The sequence below is a fragment of the Bidens hawaiensis genome, unplaced genomic scaffold, assembly GCF_021521415.1.
Source record: "Bidens hawaiensis isolate Kalapana, Puna unplaced genomic scaffold, B.hawaiensis_p1.1 tig00001093_1, whole genome shotgun sequence".
NCBI lineage: Eukaryota > Viridiplantae > Streptophyta > Magnoliopsida > Asterales > Asteraceae > Bidens > Bidens hawaiensis.
In genome coordinates this window covers 173,338-192,595 of record NW_027491064.1, presented here as the reverse complement: position 1 = coordinate 192,595, position 19,258 = coordinate 173,338, and the positions used below count along the sequence as shown (strand labels likewise).

The 19,258-nt window shown below is 38.6% G+C and overlaps 1 protein-coding gene across 1 annotated transcript in view; it reads left to right on the top strand.

The window, feature by feature from the left end:
- Positions 1-19,258, top strand: part of LOC143559971 (protein LURP-one-related 15-like) — a 125,686-nt gene that overhangs the window by 88,238 nt on the left and 18,190 nt on the right. The gene's annotated exons all lie outside the window — the stretch shown is intronic.

The window sequence follows — 19,258 nt, the reverse complement described above, 5'->3', positions numbered from 1 at the left end:
TGCTGAATTTAGAACTTAAATGCCAGTTGGTGGATAAACGATTACATACAGTGAAAAAAAAAATTAGTTAAAGTTCCTCATATAACGGTCAAAATTTTTGTGACCTCAATAAAAATGAAAAAAAAAAATCAAGTTAGAATGTAATTGTCGTTGCAAAGCAATGGAAAATAATTAAATTTAATATTGTAGGATCGCAAGTATTTTAGTAATAATAGGTATAATAATTTCTTGAGCGTTTTCATTTGTAATCTTAGACAAATTGCACTTAATCGTGTATTAGTTAACATTCAAACCATATATAATGGTTAAGTAATTTCTTGAGCTTTTTAATTGGCCAGACTTGTGGTCACGAGCAGTTGGCAATAAGAATGAGGGAAATACATATGGGTTAGGCAAAATTAATCTCAATGGCTTGTATATGGTTCGAAGACAAGACCGGAGGCATAATAATTCTAGTTAACCATTCATATTCTTGCAATATAATGGGTCACAACGATGTCCCGGGCACGTATGGGTGTACCAGCAAATATTGAGGCTTATACATATTTATAATGGGTCATGACATGCATAAGTGGGATATACTTGGAATGTAGTGTCAAAGATTGAGTTAAATATGGTTGTACGGGTGTTAATGGACCATATTTAGTATAATGGCTTATCGGCTTATACTGAGGCATATTTTCATATAGCGATGGGCGAATGAATAGAATACATATTGGCGTAGTGCCTTGTATTGTTTATACATGGTAGTAATGTGTCTTAGTTAGAAACATTTTCTATATAATTTAACTTAAAAAATGATCTAATTACAATAGAGAGGCAGGTAAGCGGATAACAAGATGCGCCGTCATCCCCTTTTGAATTACAAAACCGATCCTACTGAAAACAAAGTTATCGTTCTTCAGCGTCGTTGAGTTGCTGTGCATGACACGCATAAGTCTTTTTTAAAAACGTAGCAGCATCGGGGCAATGGACCCAAATGTATTAAAAGCAAACGGAATGAAGACATGTTAATTTTCAACACACGCCTTCTCGTGCTTAACAATTGTCTCTGCTTCTGCCTTTAGCACAGCCTGCCTAGCAACAAACCCGATGTCACTAAGCTCGAAAAGAGGGTATACCCCAGTAAGGTCCACACAAGCATGCTTCCCACGCTCATCCAAGGACAAGAATGTCCGTTGGTCGGAGAGTAGACCTTCCTTCACGCTGATCCGACAAGAAATTCACAGGAGCCTCTTTTTTTGCCGATATTCCCGCCCGTTTTAACACAACATGAAGGACATCCTTGACCAAATCATGTCTATATTTAAATCTTGGGAGTTCTTTGCAATGAACCGCGTGTTCACCAAATTTATCTAAACAAACTTTATGGCAGACCGAGCATGGTTCATCAACTGGGAACAGGGGGATCATTAAACAATATTTAAGAATGGCTCGGTACTCCACTGCTGACATGTGCTAGCATAACCCTTTGATGGGGTGACAATAAAAAAGTCTTGAGCATGAGGAGCCTGAAGACATGCTAATACCTCTCTCTGAAGAAAGGACAAGCCAAACTTTTCTCCCAAACTTTGGACGGTTTTACTATAAAGGGCACTCGCCAAAGCATTTGGGATTTAGGGGGCGGTGTCCTTATTAGTGAACCCTGTTGGAAATCTTGTATTAATAATCAACAGAAATAATGAAACAATCAACACAATAAACCGGGCTTGTGTTTAACACAATTTCCTTAAACAGATTCGCGGTCTGTTCCCAAGGTACTCCGGTTCGAAACAGAATCGGTGCTTTGCCGGACTCGATCATTTGCCTGAAACGAAAGCGAAATAATAATTGCTGTAGAGAGGTAGAAGAAGAAGTGTGTTTTATTTTTGGTGTATCTTATTTATAACCAAGAGTCATAAACATATAATCAATTCAGAGTTATGATCATTAAAGAATAATAATATTCATCTAATGACCATTAGTGCATAATTGAAACTTAATAATAATAATCATAATCATTATGATCATTAATGGTATTGACAAGACAACCAATTTGAATTTCAAAAATGAATTCAGAATTCAAAAACTGTCTCACGCGGGCTCGGGTTTTCGCAGTTGCATTTGTGTCCGTGGGACGTTCGGGCACGCACGAGTTCGATGAATTTCTAGTCCAGAAACCCAAATTTGCACCCCCCCCTGCGCGTGCGTAGAACTTGTGGTAAAACATGTCACAAAGAATTCAAATGGGTGTAAGGGCTCCACCTTATAAACCATTCATTATTTTGTTCCCAATCCGATGTGGGACAAACATTTACCACTTCCTTCATTCACACTTAAAACTTCCAAAAATCCCCCACATGAATGGAGGTCGAAACAACATTATTCCGATTAGATTTCAGCAGTTGAATCTTGCATACAATAGGTAGGTGTTATCCTTTGAACCTTTACTTATGAAGCATACTTAGCCCACTGGCTCTGAGTAGACAGTGATGTCTTTGAACTCGTCTGCCGTTTGTGTAGACGACAATATACTTCACACAAGACTCTCCCTGACAAAGTCAAGTCCTCATAGTTATGTTCGTTATGGTCATGAACATGCGCCTGGTTCTGCAAGAGCTATTAAGTATTGTGCCCAACAACACCCTTCGAAGCGACCCCACTTCTCTCTCACATAGGTTATTCACCATGTATGACTACCTTGGTCGAATCATTAAAAGTTGTATGCTTAGCCTCACACTTGTCACTTTTAGGAATGGACTAGGAAGGTTACCTTGCTATGTGGTAATCTCCCTCTTAAAATTGTAGGGTTATCCCCCCTACAGTGACCGCACTAATTCATACAATTAGGTTTTCCTATTGAACTCAACTCTTGGGATCTCCAGTCTGTTGAGTTAGGTTTCCTTCGCATGAACTTTAATTTTTCAAGGGCTTCAGTCCCATTCCCATGGAAGACTTCTGAACTAACTCTCTACTTAGGCCTTTTGTTAGTGGATCCACAATATTATCCTTTGACTTCACGTAGTCAACAGTGATAATTCCAGTAGATATTAGTTGTCGTACCATATTATGTCTACGTCTAATATGTCTATTCTTACCGTTATACATTGTGCTATGAGCTCTGCCAATTGCCGATTGGCTATCATAATGTATACAGATGGCCGATGCCGGCTTAGGCCATCTTGGTATATCCTCAACAAATTAACGTAACCATTCTGCCTCTTCGTCCGCTTTATCTAGGGCGTGAATTCTGATTCCATCGTGGGTTTAGCAATAACCGTTTGTTTAGACGATTTCCACGATATAGCAGCACCTCCAAGTGTGAATACATACCCACTTGTTGCTATGGAATCATTCGTGTCAGATATCCAATTTGCATCATGTCACAGCCCCCGACCCCTATACCCTGAGAGGGAAGCCGTGAACATTGATTGGTGGTATCGGTGTTTATTAAATTATTTTGCAGCGGAAAATTTCATCAGAACCGCAGTTAGGAAAAATGATCAGAGTTATAAAAACACCATGATTATTATTATGATCAACTAGGAATTAATCCCTTTTAATACAAACATAAATTTTATAGGGTTAAACCCTAATTTACAAAACACGTTTCTTTATTCTGGTGACAAGCCACTTATTTAAGCTGGAAGCCCGCCAGCATTATTCCTTTGTCTCTAACAAGTTACCTGAAACATGTTTAAAATATTTGATCAGCAAGAAATACTGGTGAGTACATTCATTTGTAAATGACACATTTTACAGTTATAGCATTAAGATGTTTTTATATCTGCCTGCTTACGAATTACCGAAAGATACTTGTCACTCGACCGTATTTATGACTGTGGTCATATTACTTATTGGCTAACACTAGTCCAATAAGTAACATGTAATATCCCAGTAGGCAAGCCTTGTATACAAAACCCCACAATACCAGTAGTAACCATCCCGTAAGTCTACAGAGACTTAATCACTGTAATGTATTTAAAATACTTTAAAAATATATTTGAAACCATTTAGACCATCCATCATGAGTTTTATAGGTTTTGAAATCATCATGATAGTGTCGGAAAAACAGTTGTCTCACACAAATGTGAGTGGTACAAAAATTCGAATGTTTCACCTTGCAAGTTTACAATTAAGTAACACCTCCTGGTATTAAGCACCTAGGATTAACACAATGTAGTATACCTAGATTAGTATAAAACCAATAATCATAACGATAATCACGAGAGTAGAAACTTTACACGATGGCACAATGTTATACCTTAACAGGCAGAGCTTTCGGATTCGTGTATATCTCTTTCGATCAGATATCGTTACGATACTCAGGTATAATACCGGTATCTTAATATTATGTATGTGTGTGAAATTCAGAGAGAATGTGAGATTTTGAGCAAGAAATGAACGTCCCGTTGCCAATCTATTTATAGCAGGTTTTGGACCCCATCGGGTTACGCGATGGCCATAAATAGAAAGCCGTCGCGTATCGCGAAGAATCTTGTAGCTATGTCGAGTCAGCCCTAGGCCTGCTACGTGGCACGCCACGTCGCAGGCTACGTGTCCTCTGCGTAACCTCCACGTCGCGGTACGCGATGGGTAGCTATATCAGCTTATCGCGTATCGCGACGCTGCCATATATTTGGATAAGGTTACACTTCATCGTGGTACGCGATCAGGCTAACCCAAACCTGTCGCGTATCGCGATGGGAGACAAAAATACTAAGGCGGCCCTTAAGCGGCTCGCGGCGATGCGAAGTGCAAAGTGCGCCATCAAAGCACCACATTGCGCCCATCGCACTTCGCCCGAGTGTGATATGTCTTATAAGAACATTAACATAGAAATTTCCTTTCTTATAAAGAGCTCACTAGTTTTATAATCTAGCGATGTGGGACAAGAACTTACAAACCTATTTATACTATGGTGGTTCCTTCTCCATTTCTTTCCTCCACCAATGTGGGATGGAATTTCCTTCACTTATCTCTTTATCATTTATTTGTGGTTTGTTATACATCACAATGTCCTTCGACAACTGCAGGATATCTGTTATAATGTAACCCGTATTCTCTAGTGTATCTTAGGTACTGAAGCAACCGAATCACACAGTTCCAATGATTTGAACTTGGGTTGCTTGTGTATCTACTTTAGCTTGCTCACAGCATATGCTAAGTTGGGTCTAGTGCAACTCATAAGATACATCAAGCTGCCAATAATTCTTGAGTATTCCAACTAGTTAACGGGTTCACCTCTATTCTTAGCTAGATGTTGACTCGTGTCAATGGGAGTTCTAGCTACATTAGAGTCATTCGCATTAAACTTCTCAAGAATTTTGCTCACGTAATGGGATTGACTTAAAGCAAGTCCATTTTGGGTTCATGTGATTTTAACTCTCAAAATCACATCCGCAAAACCCATGTCCTTCATGTCAAATCTTGCTTTTAGCATGTTCTTTGTGGACGTTATGATTTTGTCATCACTTCCAGCAATGAGCATATCATCTACATATAAACACAAAATGACATATCCATCGGATGTGTCCTTCACGTATACACATTTGTCACATTCATTTATTTTGAACCCAACATCAAGCATGACATGATCAAACTTTTGGTGCCATTGTTTAGGAGCTTGTTTCAATCCATCCAAGGATTTCACAAGTTTACATACTTTCTTTTCTTGCCCAACGGCTATGAAGCCTTCGAGTTGTTCCATGTAAATCTCTTCCTCTAGATTTCCATTCAAGAAAGCCGTTTTTACATCCATTTGGTGAGCTTCCAAGTTTCTAATGGCGGCAATGGCAAGCACCAACCTTATAGATGTTATTCGCGTAACCGGCGAATATGTATCAAAGTAATCTAAACGTTCTCGTTGTTTATATCCTTTGATCACCAACCTTGCCTTATACTTATCGATGGTGCCATCAGGTTTCATCTTCTTCTTGAAGATCCATCGATATCCTAGTGGTTTACACCCTTGAGGAAGATCCACTAGTTCCCACGTATGATTTTGTAAAATAGAATCTATCTCACATTTGATGGCCTCCTTCCACTGAGGTCCTTCAGCGGAGTTTACCGCTTGTTGATACGTTTGAGGTTCCTCTTCTACAATGTAGGTAAGGAAATCAGGGCCGAAGGATTTTTCAGTCCTATGCCGTTTACTTTTTCTGATTTCAACCTCCTATGTCTCAGATTGTTCCCGAGGTTCATCTCTAGTACTCTCGTTTTGAATACCTTCCTCAACCGGTCTAGAATAGCTCGGTTTTCCTTTATCCAAACATGGGAACTTATATTCAAACCATGATGCATCCTTTGCTTCTATTATGGTGCCATTGTTTATTCCGGGATTCTTGGAATCATGCACAAGAAATCGATATGCACCACCGGGAAGGGTATATCCTATAAATACATAATCCACGGTTTTGGGTCCTATTAGTAGGCGTTTTGGTGGAGTCACCACTACCTTGGCTAGGCACCCCCACACTCGCAAGTATTTATATGGTGGTTTAATTCTCGTCCATAACTCATATGGAGTTAGATCTTTCTTCTTATTCGGTATCATGTTTAAGACATAATTAGCTGATAAGATTGCTTCCCCCCACATGTCCGAGCTTACCCCAGAACTTATCATCATGGCATTCATCATTTCTTTCAAGGTTCGGTTCTTACGTTCCACTATGCCATTTGATTGAGGGGAGTAAGGAGGCGTGACTTCATGTATGATTCTTTCTTTTTCACACAAGTCAATAAAAGGTGAAACATATTCACCTCCTCGATCACTCCTTACTCTTTTAATTTTTCGATTTAGTTGATTCTCAACTTCGGCTTTAAATAAGATAAACTTATCAATAGACTCATCCTTACTCTTAAGTAAGTAAACATAGCAATATCTTGTACTATCATCAATGAACGTGATAAATTACTTGTTCCCACCACGAGTAGGAATTGCTTTTAGATTACACACATCGGTGTGAATCATCTCGAGGGGTTCGGTAAATCATTCAATCTTTTTGAATGACGATCTCGTTTGTTTTTCTTCGACGCAAGTTTCACATTTATTATTTGAGTCGATATCGAATGTTGGTATGCATTTAAGTTTAAATAAACGTCGAATGGAATTAAAATTAACACGACCTAGTCTACCATGCCAAACATTAGAAGACTCAAGCATATAAGCAGAACTAATAGCATTCTCATTCATTTTATAAAACACGGTTACATTCAACTTGAACATACCATTAAGGGCATAGCCCTTACCAACATACACACCATTTTTGGTCAACACGACCTTATCAGACTCAATCACCATTTTTAACCCAAACTTGTTCAACTGCCACCCGGACACAAGATTCTTACGAATTTCGGGAACATACAACACATTTGACAAAGTGAGTTCCTTTCCCGAAGTCATCTTCAAAACCACATTCCCCTCACCTTTGACTTCGGCCGTAGCGGAGTTTCCCATAAACACCTTTTCTCCATTAGTCACCTCTTTGAAAGTGCTAAAGAGACTTTTGTCAAAACACACATGACGGGTAGCCCCCGTATCGACCCACCAATCTTTGTTATTTTGCCTAACCAAGTTAACTTCGGTGACCATAATCGAGAGGTCCGTGACCACCGCAACAAGGTTCTCAACATCACGAACCATGTTAACTTGTCGAGCATTTTCTTTCTTTGGAAGCTTACACTCATTGGCCCTATGGCCTTGCTTTCCACAATTGTAGCAAGTTCCTTGGAACTTCTTTTTCTTCCCAACTCCCCCCTTAGGACCAAGGTTGAAGCCTTTCCCATGATTTTTCTTTCCACCATTTTTACCCTTTGAAGATTGGCTATGTTCAACAACATTGGCCTTTGTTGTTCCGGGACCGTCAATTCTTTTTAGAGCAATTTTGTTATCTTCTTCAATACGAAGACGAACAACAAGATCTTCAATGGTCATCTCCTTTCGCTTATGCTTGAGATCGTTCTTGAAATCGACCCAACTTGGTGATAGCTTCTCAATAATACAAGCAACTTGGAATGTCTCACTGAGCGACATCCTTTCCGCATGAATATCATGAAGAATAACTTGCAAATCTTGGACTTGACTCATAACAGTTTTTGAGTCTATCATTTTAAAGTCCAAGAATTTAGCCACCATGAATTTTTTAGTACCGGCATCTTCGGTTTTGTATTTGCGGTCCAATGACTCCCATAATTCTTGGCAGTCTTGGCCTTACAATACACGTTATAAAGTGCATCAACCATGCCATTCAAGACATAGTTCTGGCACAAGAAATCCGTATGATTCCAAGCGTGAACCGCACTCACCGACAGCGCATCCGTTGCCCCTTCATCAACATGAGGAACGGTTTCAGTCAAGAACCTCGCGAGGTTCAAAGTGGTCAAATAAAAGAACATCTTTTGTTGCCACTGTTTGAAATTCACATCGGTGAACTTCTCCGGTTTCTCAGCATGAGACGTGACTGCATTAGGCAGCGGAGCAACCAAACCGGTTGTGACAGCAACAATGGTAGTCACGATGGCAGAAACAACAGCGCTCATGGGTTGGGATTCCATTCTGAAAACGAAAAATACAAGAATAATAAAAAGTAATCTGTTTAAGTTTGTTGGAAATCTTGTATTAATAATCAACAGAAATAATGAAACAATCAACACAGTAAACCGGGCTTGTGTTTAACACAATTCCCTTAAATAGATTCACGGTCAGTTCCCAGGGTACTCCGGTTCGAGACAGAATTGGTGCTCTGCCGGACTCGATCACTTGCGTGAAACGAAAGAGAAATAATAATTGCTGCAGAGAGGTAGAAGAAGAAGTGTGTTTTATTTTTGGTGTGTCTTGACTAAAGAATGGTCATATTATTTATAACCAAGAGTCATAAATATATAATCAATTCAGAGTTATGACCATCACTTGCTTGAAACGAAAGCGAAATAATAATTGCTGTAGAGAGGTAGAAGAAGAAGTGTGTTTTATTTTTGGTGTGTCTTGACTAAAGAATGGTCATCTTATTTATAACCAAGAGTCATAAACATATAATTAATTCAGAGTTATGACTATTAAAGAATAATAATATTCATCTAATGACCGTGCGGGCACGCACGAGTTCGATGAATTTCTAGTCCAAAAACCCAAATTTGCACCCCCCCCTGTGCGCGCGTAGAACTTATGGTAAAACATGTCAAAAAGAATTCAAATTGGTGTAAGGGCTCCACCTTATAAACCATTCATTATTTTTTCCCCAATCTGATGTGGGACAAACATTTACCACTTCCTTCATTCACACTTAAAACTTCCAACAAACCCACCAAGATCAAGATCAAAATATAGTTGTGCAAACAATCCATCGCACATCCAAAATTGGAATCTAACCCATCAACACCACAATCACGCAAAATGTGGTCTTATAACTTCTAAGATTGTGTTCTCGAAGCTACGAAAGCATAGATGGAAACATCCTCAGCTGAATATAACCCTAAACCACTAAAATGGATAGGGAGAGAGGCCAGTCTTAATTCGTATGTCTTAACGGATCATATTTAGTTATAACGGATCTTAATGGATCATACTTGGTTATAACGGGTCTCAACAGGTCATAATTGAGCGTAGGGGTTTAGGTAAAACATACATGGCTAGTCAACTTTTGAAACCATTCTACGGGTCAAAATTGTATAATCAAAAGCTTCATTTGAGCTCCTTCAGTTGGCATTATCTGAAGTCAAATCTTTCCACAGTTTTAACTTACATTTTTATATATTGACACTTTCTTATTTAATAAAGTTTGTATTTGATTTTGATATTTGATTGTCAAAATGTTGCTTGTGTTTTTACTATTAATGAAAAAAAAAGTCACTTGTTTTTCTTAAAGAAACTTGGCGCAATATTAACTTTAAAGACGTGAATGGTTATTGCGAAAGTATATGGTTAGCACAAAAGATCTCATAAGGTAATTGTAGAGATCATATTCAGGAACCAAAGATGATTACCTTTTATCATATTGTTTATTTAATATTAGAACAGGTTTTATGTTTCCTAATTCTAATTGTCTTGTTGCTTAAATTTCCAACTGCCTATAAATAAAGATTAGGTTTGTTTGTTTTCGTTAAGTACTCTAGTGTCATGAGCCATTTGAATACTTCTGTTCCGGCATCATTTTATGATGCAAAATTATCTCTTAATTAGAATTATGATTTTTAATATATTTTATCATATTGTGTTTATCTAGTTACCCAGTTTATCTTTTTATTTATTAGTATAAACTAGACGGGTGTACGCGCGATGCAACGGGTGTTTGAACGCAGGCCCTGTTAATCACGTAACAAATATGAATGTTTATGGTTCGGTCAAAAACTTGAAATTGTTTAAACCGGTCATTGGTTTGGCTTCTTCTTCTTCTTTTTTACTTTCAGTTAGTTTGTCAGTTTCAAAAATTTCAAAACAGAGTGAACGGTTGGTTCGCGGTTTATACTGGATACGACCCATATTAAACCAGACCAGACTGTAAATGTTGAATACATTTTTATCTTTTTTATTATTAATTATTAGATATGTTTTGTTAATATTAGATATAGTTAAACTGTAATTGACCATAATCTTTATAATACAAATAACTTGGCTATTACAACTTTAAATTAACCTAATTGCAGTATGAATTTTTTTTTGTAATCTTTGTTGTTATTATTTCGCGTCATAGGTCTTTCATTAATGTTTACCATTTATGTAGCTAAAATTATCATTCTTTATTTATGATCATCTCAAGTATCATATTATGTTGGTGTTTAGTTAAAATTGATGGTACATTTAAATTAATAATCATTTTAAACTAAATTTCTTATTAAAGTTTAAACTGTGAGACCAAACTGTAACCAAACCGTTGGTAACGACTGGGTTTCAACTTTCAATGGTTCGGTTTGGTTTCGGAGGATAAAATTCGGTACCAACGGTGGGGCTCAAAAGTTGAAATTAAAAACCATCAAATCCGACACTAAACGCCTCTACATAACATACTAATTTATTTAAACTGAAAAAAATTATAACAATATCATATTCAATTTAAAGAGAATAAAATGCTCGTTTATATGGTGTAATTTTTTTTATAAAAATATTAACGGATGAAAATGTTATAGTCGTTAAAAAATAATGGGTGGGAAGTTAGTTTAAAACTTAAATTACAAACATAATATGGTTAAAGATGAGGGGCCACACTTGTAAGTTGAATGGATTGTGTTTAAAAGACAAGTTTACCCCTACTAACGCATGTACTTTATGCATTAGTATTTGTAAAACTCTTAAAATCAAGTGTCTTAATTTACCCTTGTCTCATGTATTATATATAGTATAGATAGGGTTATGGTTGTTTTTGATTAAGTTTATAGATAAAAGAACATTGTACTAGAACCGTTGGTTCGGTTTATGGTCCTTGTTAATCATGAGTTTCTTGAGTTATCGATCGCTTCTAAAACTGCATCAGTCTGCATCACTCCCTTTATGTTCTCTTGTTTATGATGGGTGTTTGTTGACAGGAGAAATCTCAGGGACCAAGTGTTGAGTAGGTGAACAATTAAAAGTATGTGTGTACAAATGAGCAATCACATAGTATAGAGGCGAAACGTTGATCTTGCCTTTGAAACTAACACCGTTAAGTGACAAAGTGACTCAAATTTACGCTCTTTTAAACGACATGGACGCAATCGGGTCATTTGACTTCTAGGACCACAATGTGCTCCCGTCCTAAAACCACAAAGACGTAATTAGGATTTCTCTCTAATAATAACCCATGTTTTGAAACCCAGACCGGCCCGGCCGGTCGGACAGGTCGGAACGGGACTTGCTTGTTATACAGGTCCGGTTTGCATGCTTAGCCCGGTTTCTAAAAACCCGGCCGGTTTCGTCGATTGGCGGCCGGACCGGACCCGGTGGTTCACCGATCAACCCGGTAAAACATACTTTGTTTACTTTTTTTTTTCCAGATCTCTATTAGAAAAGATCAAAATCTATCAAAACTATGACCCTAATTCGCCGCTTCATCACCATCTGCTTATCTTCAATTTATTAGTGAAGATCATCGTCCCGTCTGCTCTCTGAAACATTTATCTCCATCATCGATTATCAAAGTGAATTGATTATTTAATCGCTGTTATACGTTCTTCATCTAAAGGGCATTGAGATAATGGAGATAAATTAGGCTTAGATCTGGAATGTTATAAGACCATCCTCTATGGTGAGGGGCTTTTAAGCCCTGCCCAGTGCCACGTCAACGCCATGTGGGCAATGGGGGCTTCAAAGCCCCACCCCAAAGATGCCCTTCTATGGTGGGGGGGGCTTCGAAGCCCCTTAATTTTTTTTATTATTTTTTTTATAAATTTAATAAATCAACAAACTTAATGATAACTTAATAATAAAATACAAACTAAATTAAACTAAATAATAAAAATCAAACTTAATTAAACTAAAAATCATAAAAAAAACATACAAATAGAAAAAAAAATATAACTAATATTCGGCGTCCGAGTCCTCGTTTGCGTATTTTGCCATTATCCTTGCTTTTGTTTTCTCCAAAATTGCTCGCGTGGCCGGATCTAGATGCGAGAGATCCTTTGCGAGGAGCTTGAAGTCCTTCTCTCGTTGCCGCTCCGATTTAGCCTTCTTTCTTTCTTCATGCATGGCTTTATATTCCGCATGCGTCTCTTTTCTTTCTTCGTGTATTATCTTGAGTTCCTCTTTCGATTGTTTTTTGTCCTCGCGAAACTCTTTAAGTGCAATCTCTAAGGTGTCAAACCGCGCGCTCACGTCGGAACTCATCGATGATGTCGTTCTAGACGAAGACCCCTACCTTTAGCCGCCGCCTTGGCCTTTTCTCTTCCTACCGGACGTGGCAACTCATCCGCTTCATCAAAAAAAATCGGGATCAGTCTCGTTTAAGTTAAATTGAGAACGAGCATCCGACCCGGCTTGACACGACGATTGATTAGCCGAAGTAGACGTTGTTTTTGGCCGTTTGGACGGTCGCGGTGAAGATGTCGGGATCAGATGCCACTTTGGCGAGCTCGTGCATTTCTTCCAAATTTCAAACATATCCATGCCGAAGTGGTGACCATGAAGGCCCTTGTATTGTTTCAACATAGCCTTAAGAATTTCGCCGTCGTTCGTGTCGCTTCCTTTGTTGTTCTTAAGGAGAGTGTGAATGTTGGAGAAGTGGTTCATTTTTAAAACCATTGCATTCCATTTGTTGGAGACGGAATCATCCCCGCGGTAGCGACCTCGACCCATTATCTCAAAGAACTTATCACGTATTTCTGCCCAAAATATCGCATTGTGTTTACCGTCACCTAAGACTGAGTCTTCGGATGAGTCGATCCACGCTTGCGCCAACGCCGCTTCCTCATCGTCTTCCCATTTTTCCTGTCAACCTTTTCAGTTGGTGTTTGATCGGAAACAACCTTCTTTTTATGGCTTCGTTTGCGACGAACTTGGGTTTTGGGAACTTGGGTTTCGGAAACCTGGGTTTCGAGTATTGGGGTTTGGGGTGGCGGAGGCATAAACGACATTGAAATTCGATACAACATATCGTTGGAAAAAGGTTGTACGGTTGGAGGCATCACGGGTAGGATCTGGTTGTCATAGAAAGGGTTGGTAGGGTCATGGTTGTTTGCGAGCATACTAGCCCACCACCTTTGAGCCAAATCCCACTGGTTTGGGTTGGGGTTCGGGTTTAAGCTTGAGCTCGTGTTCGGGTTTGCGTTCGGGTTTGAGCTCGAGCTTGTGAAATTTGAGAAAGGATCCATGGTAGAGAGTTGAGAGATATTTGTAGTGAAATTTGGTATTTGTTTGAGTAAAAATGGATAAAATGGGTTAGTATTTATAAATAAAATAATTATTTTTTTAAAGAGCCGTTAATATGAACGTTGGAGGGGGGGGGGACCAAAATTCAAAACCTCGTCGGCCGTTGGAACGGCCTTTTCTTCGTCGCCCATGGTTCGTTGGCGCCCCACGGCGGTGTTCGCGCCCACGCCACCCAAAAAGCCCCCCAGGACGCCCCATAGCGACCAGTCTAACTGATAGAGAGAGAGAGAGACGGTTTGTGTGAGAATACAAGGAGATAAATTAGGAATTGATGTTGTATCTTTCTAAAATACCTTTTTTTTATCTATTTATTAAAATGCCTATATATATAATGTCTAAATATATTTATTATTATATATATAATATATATATATATATATATATATATATATATTTATTATGATGTCATCCGGGTCAGTGTTTGATCCGACCTCCCGGGTCAGTTCGACCTGTGACCTGGTAAAACATTCGGGTCAATGTCCGATTCAGGTCTGAAAACATTGATAATAACTTTCATGATTGTTTCTCCCAATGGGTGTTTATCAACTAGAATTATGCAACACTTTCTTTCTTTCTTTTTTCTTCCATGTTAAAAATGAACAAATTAACCGTAAGTGAAAACCCAAATCTGTTTACCCATGCAACTAAAACCCAAAAACCGATTAGATATTGGACTAATTCCAAAACGAATCTTCCTACTTGCTAGGCAAGCTGTACCAAAGGTCGACTATTCTTAATTCCTGGGTCCGGCGGATTAAATACATTACAAATGCAATACCTTTCCTTATATGCAAGTAGCTAGGGCACCAACCAAATACGTACATATACAATAAATATAGCTCAATGTATATCTAGTACCAATTAAGTTGAAGATAACAATTGACGTATATACGTACGTACATGTGGATGTAATTTCTTCTCACCTGAGTTGCTTAGTCCAAGTCAACTAATTCGTCAACGAAGTTATCATGTTAAAAGCCTTCCCACAGTTCATGCTCGATCCCTCAATCCCATAGAACTACTACAATAATATTATTGGTGTTCATAATAAATTAGTTTGTGATTATGGCATTCCCTCCATTTTCTTTGGTTGGTCCTGAGTTCATCGTACCAAATCCACTTGAAATTGTAGTCCATAAGTATCCTGGCAGATCAAACCTTGTGATCATAGACATTAATCATGCAATCTTGCTAAACGTAAAACCACATGACACAACATTCCATTATTAAACTAACTAAAGTCTAAGTTAATTAAGCTAAAGTAAAGGTTAGGTAAATAAAGGTTAAAATTAGGCTAGCCGTAAAATTATATAGTTTAATAGTTAGTAAAAATAAAATAAAATGAAAGTTAAAAATTTTGCACAATTATAGACAATGATTAATTTAAAATTTGGATCGCTCTTAGAAACGTACCATGTCTCCGGCAACGGCGCCAAAAACTTGATGTGCTTGCTGCGTGTATCTTGTAAAATAGTAACCGATTGGATATTTAGCTTTTTTGCATAAGATCGTGTTTTAAATTTATAAAAGTGATTTCTACAAAGATTAAACACACACAAAATAGGCAAGTGTACCTATCGTATATGTAGAATAGTATTGGTAAGAACCAAGTATCGATCCGTGGACACAAATGTTTCTAATAATGAATTGTTGGTTTACTTTAATCGAATGCTTTAATCATTTTGGGGGTTGATTTTCGGACTTTTTATAAAATATAAATACTTATATATAATATATAGGTGACAAAGACGAGAAATTCTAAACAAATAGTTCAATTATATGAAGGTTACCATTTAAGATCAAGAATCCACTTAATTTATCCTTAATGATTATAAAGTAAACATATGATAAACTTTCCGTAATAATATATGATAGAATAGCCCCTCATTTCTAAGTGAGCATATCCTATGACATAAAAGAAAGTAGCATGTGCATTTTAAAGTCGGCCATTTCCTAATGCCATGCTACCATGAGAATGTCAATTTGAGTTGGCAAGTAGTTTAGTAAAGTAGAAAGATTAGGATTGACTTCGATTTCTCATATACAAATTCTAACAACTTCGGGTGATTATAGTTTAGTCACACAACCTCCCCTTGGTTGATTTAAGTAGGTTATAATTACACATTCCGTTAACATATGATTTCTTTAACTAGAATGATATCCTAAGCAATCGCGTTAGCGATGCTATTTTCGGATTACCAAAGCTTAGAGAAATAGATCATAACTTATATCTCATCATTTCTAAGTACAATATAAGGATCCATGTTTCGATAAGTTATCAAAGTATTTCTATATTTCAAGAACATGAATTGATCATGAATGATTGTAATATAATCGACAATCATCAACTTTGAATTGTTGAATTAAGATGGTGAAAGATTTCTCATTAAAAGATAATTGCAAGATAACCATGTACTTTGGTAAACTAAACCACATGTTTTATATAATCATCAAGTAAAACAAAGCTTGTTCATAGATTTTAGATGGTAAATGGAGTTTAGCTCATAATAAGCATGGTTATGAACATTAGAGTGGATGATGGTAACAAACACATGATTAAACTAGAACAATCTAACCAAATGTGGATGAATCTTCCTTCTTAATGATGATGGTGGATTGATGATGATGATGGTTGATGATGATGAACACCAAGCCTTCAAACTCTTCACTCGATCTTCAATATGAGTGTTAGTGGGTGTTTTTATAAGTGAAAATTGTATAGAACTCTCTTCAAGGCACACCAAATGAGTGTAACATGAGCCACTATTTATAGGAAGTCTAGAGTGAGAAGCACGGCCCCATGCCTAGGTAGGCACGCCCCCGTGCTTTTAATGGCATGTGCTAAATTCGTTTTGTCTTTTTGTTGAAGGTGACCACGGCCCCGCGGTCAAGGGGCACGACCCCGTGCGTTTGTTCCCATTATTTGTCTTTTCTTGTATATTTTTGTCTTTTTCTGGTGTTCAGAAGCATAGGGGCGTGTTTCTTGAGGCATGGGGGCGTGTTTCTTGTTTTTATTGCGTCTTCTTTCGTTTTTCTTCGTTTGTTCGCTTGTTTCTTCGTTTGGGGGCTTGGGTTTACCTGAAATTGTATTTTATTATGATAAGTAGCCTTCTGTGCTATGTTATTTGATAGAATTTGCAGTTTTTAGAGATTATTTGATGCTAAAAAGATGTATAATGTGTATAATTTTTTGTACATCAGAGTCAATCAAGTTAGTTTTACCATTCGCGACTTCCACCGTAAAGGAACTTTCGAGTTTAGAACGAGATGGCGAAAGCATAGGCTCAAAATCGAAAGACACAAAACTCACATCGGCACCAATATCGAATAAAATGGATGCATAAACGTTATTAACCAAGAACGTACCATTCATCACATCATTGTTATGTTGGGCTTGATTTGCATTGATCACGAATGCCCTCCCGTGAGCATTGGGGACAACTGGTGTAGCTTGAGAAGTCGAGGCTTGATTGGCTTGAACCGGTTGAACAACTTGGTTTGCCATAAGTTGCGGAACTGGTTGAAAGGCCCGAACTTGATATGCTTGAGCAGGGTACACAGGCGAGGCGGCCATTTGGACTTGATATGCAAGCCGAGGACACACTTTGTGAAAATGACTAGGATCTCCACAATTGAAACAGGCTCGAGGGGTGGGGTAAGCATGAGAAATGGGTTGAGATTGAGTTAAAACATGATTTTGGTTGAAAGTGTGGGGAGTGCGGGGTGGTTTGGTGAGGGTTGGTAGGGTGCGCATGAATTCGAAACATGCGCCTAGCAGGTGTCCGTAACAGCCACAATGGGTGCATTGTCGGCAAGGAATGCCGAGTTGGTGGTGTCTTTGACAAATTTGGCAAAACGGGTGTGGTCCGTTGTAAGGTTTCTTCGGGGGTGGAGCTTGAAGGTTTTCGGTTTGGATTTGTTGGTATTGAGATTGAGGTGGGTTTTGTTGGGTTAAGGCATAGTTTTGCTTTCGTTTCTTGGAGTGGTTGTTGTTGTTGCGGTTTGGTTTGGGTGTGGCTTCGGCTGTGACCTCTTTGGAAGGATTGGCCTCGGTTTTCTCAACAGTCTTCTAGCTGCCTTAAAGGGTTTCTTCCTTAACGTGGTTGTCAGACAAGGATGCAGCAAGGACAACAGCCTCGCGAAGAGTTTTGGGGGCACTGCTTTGGATTGAGTCTTGGATTTGCCTTGGCAAACCCCGAACATACTTGATAATCCCACGAGAAAGAGGGGTGACAAGATGTAGCACCAAGACGCTAAGCTCGTTGAAGCGAGCGGTGTAAGTAGCATTATCACCACCCTCTTGCTTAAAATTCCAAAATTGCACCTCAAGGTTCATGAGTTCATTGGGTGGACAGAACTCTTCAGTCATGATTTCCTTAAGTTCCTCCCATGACAAGGCCATGGATACATCAGCACCACGAAGACCCCCCACCTTTAGCCGCCGCCTTGGTCTTCTTGTCCTCGGGACATTCTATATGGAGGAAAGTACTCTCCATACTTTGGTACCATTCCATTAGGGCAGTGGCACCTTCAGAGCCATCAAACTTAAGAGGATTCGTATCGATGAAGGTCTTAAAATGACAGGAGTTGGAGTTCGAACCCGAAGTGGCCGAGTTCGAATTAGAAGCAATGGTTTGGTTCATTTGAGCCACCATATTCGGGAGCACAGCAGCCAGTTGCTTAGTGATCTGGACTGTCATCTTGCGGCTGAAGTTTCTTGCATGACGACGAGGGAAACGAGTAGACATGCTGAAAAGAAAGAGTACTACGCGCGTGAGTTATCGAGTGAAGATTTTGAGAAGTGGAATACTTAAACCTTTTGAATAAATAAAAAAATATTGATAATACTAAAATCACATAAAAATTGTATTGAAATTAGGATATAATTTACCACCATGACTTGAATGCAATTTAAGAGCAGGAGCGCAACCATTCTCTATTCGCAAAAGAAAATGGTCACGTTTGACAACTTAAAGTTATGGTTCGTATGACGTTTGCGTGATATGATTTGGCCTAATAAGTTCCAGCACCCTTTTTGAAACCTCCAGGTAAGCAACCAGGTCCCGCGTCTGATTGGGATTTATGCGCATTGCTTATCCTTAGAGCATCTACAACGGGGTGGGTTCCCCGAGGTCCGAATACATGTGGCAAGGGGCGGACGAGGATCAAGCGGACAGTCACTGTTGTAGTGCCAAAGTCTGGTGAACAAGATTGGATCTGCAGACGTCTGACGGACGAGAAGATGTGGGCCCGTCGACAGTTTTAGACATTGCTGATTTTTAGCAATAGATAAACGAACTGCCGGGAAACAATTTCTGCTACAGATCACCGTCCGCTACCGCTTGACGCATCGATTCGGATCTTGTTTACAAATCTTCGATGATCTACAGTGAGTATAAGAAATTTGGGGGTTTGCTGATATAGAAATTGAAATTGACA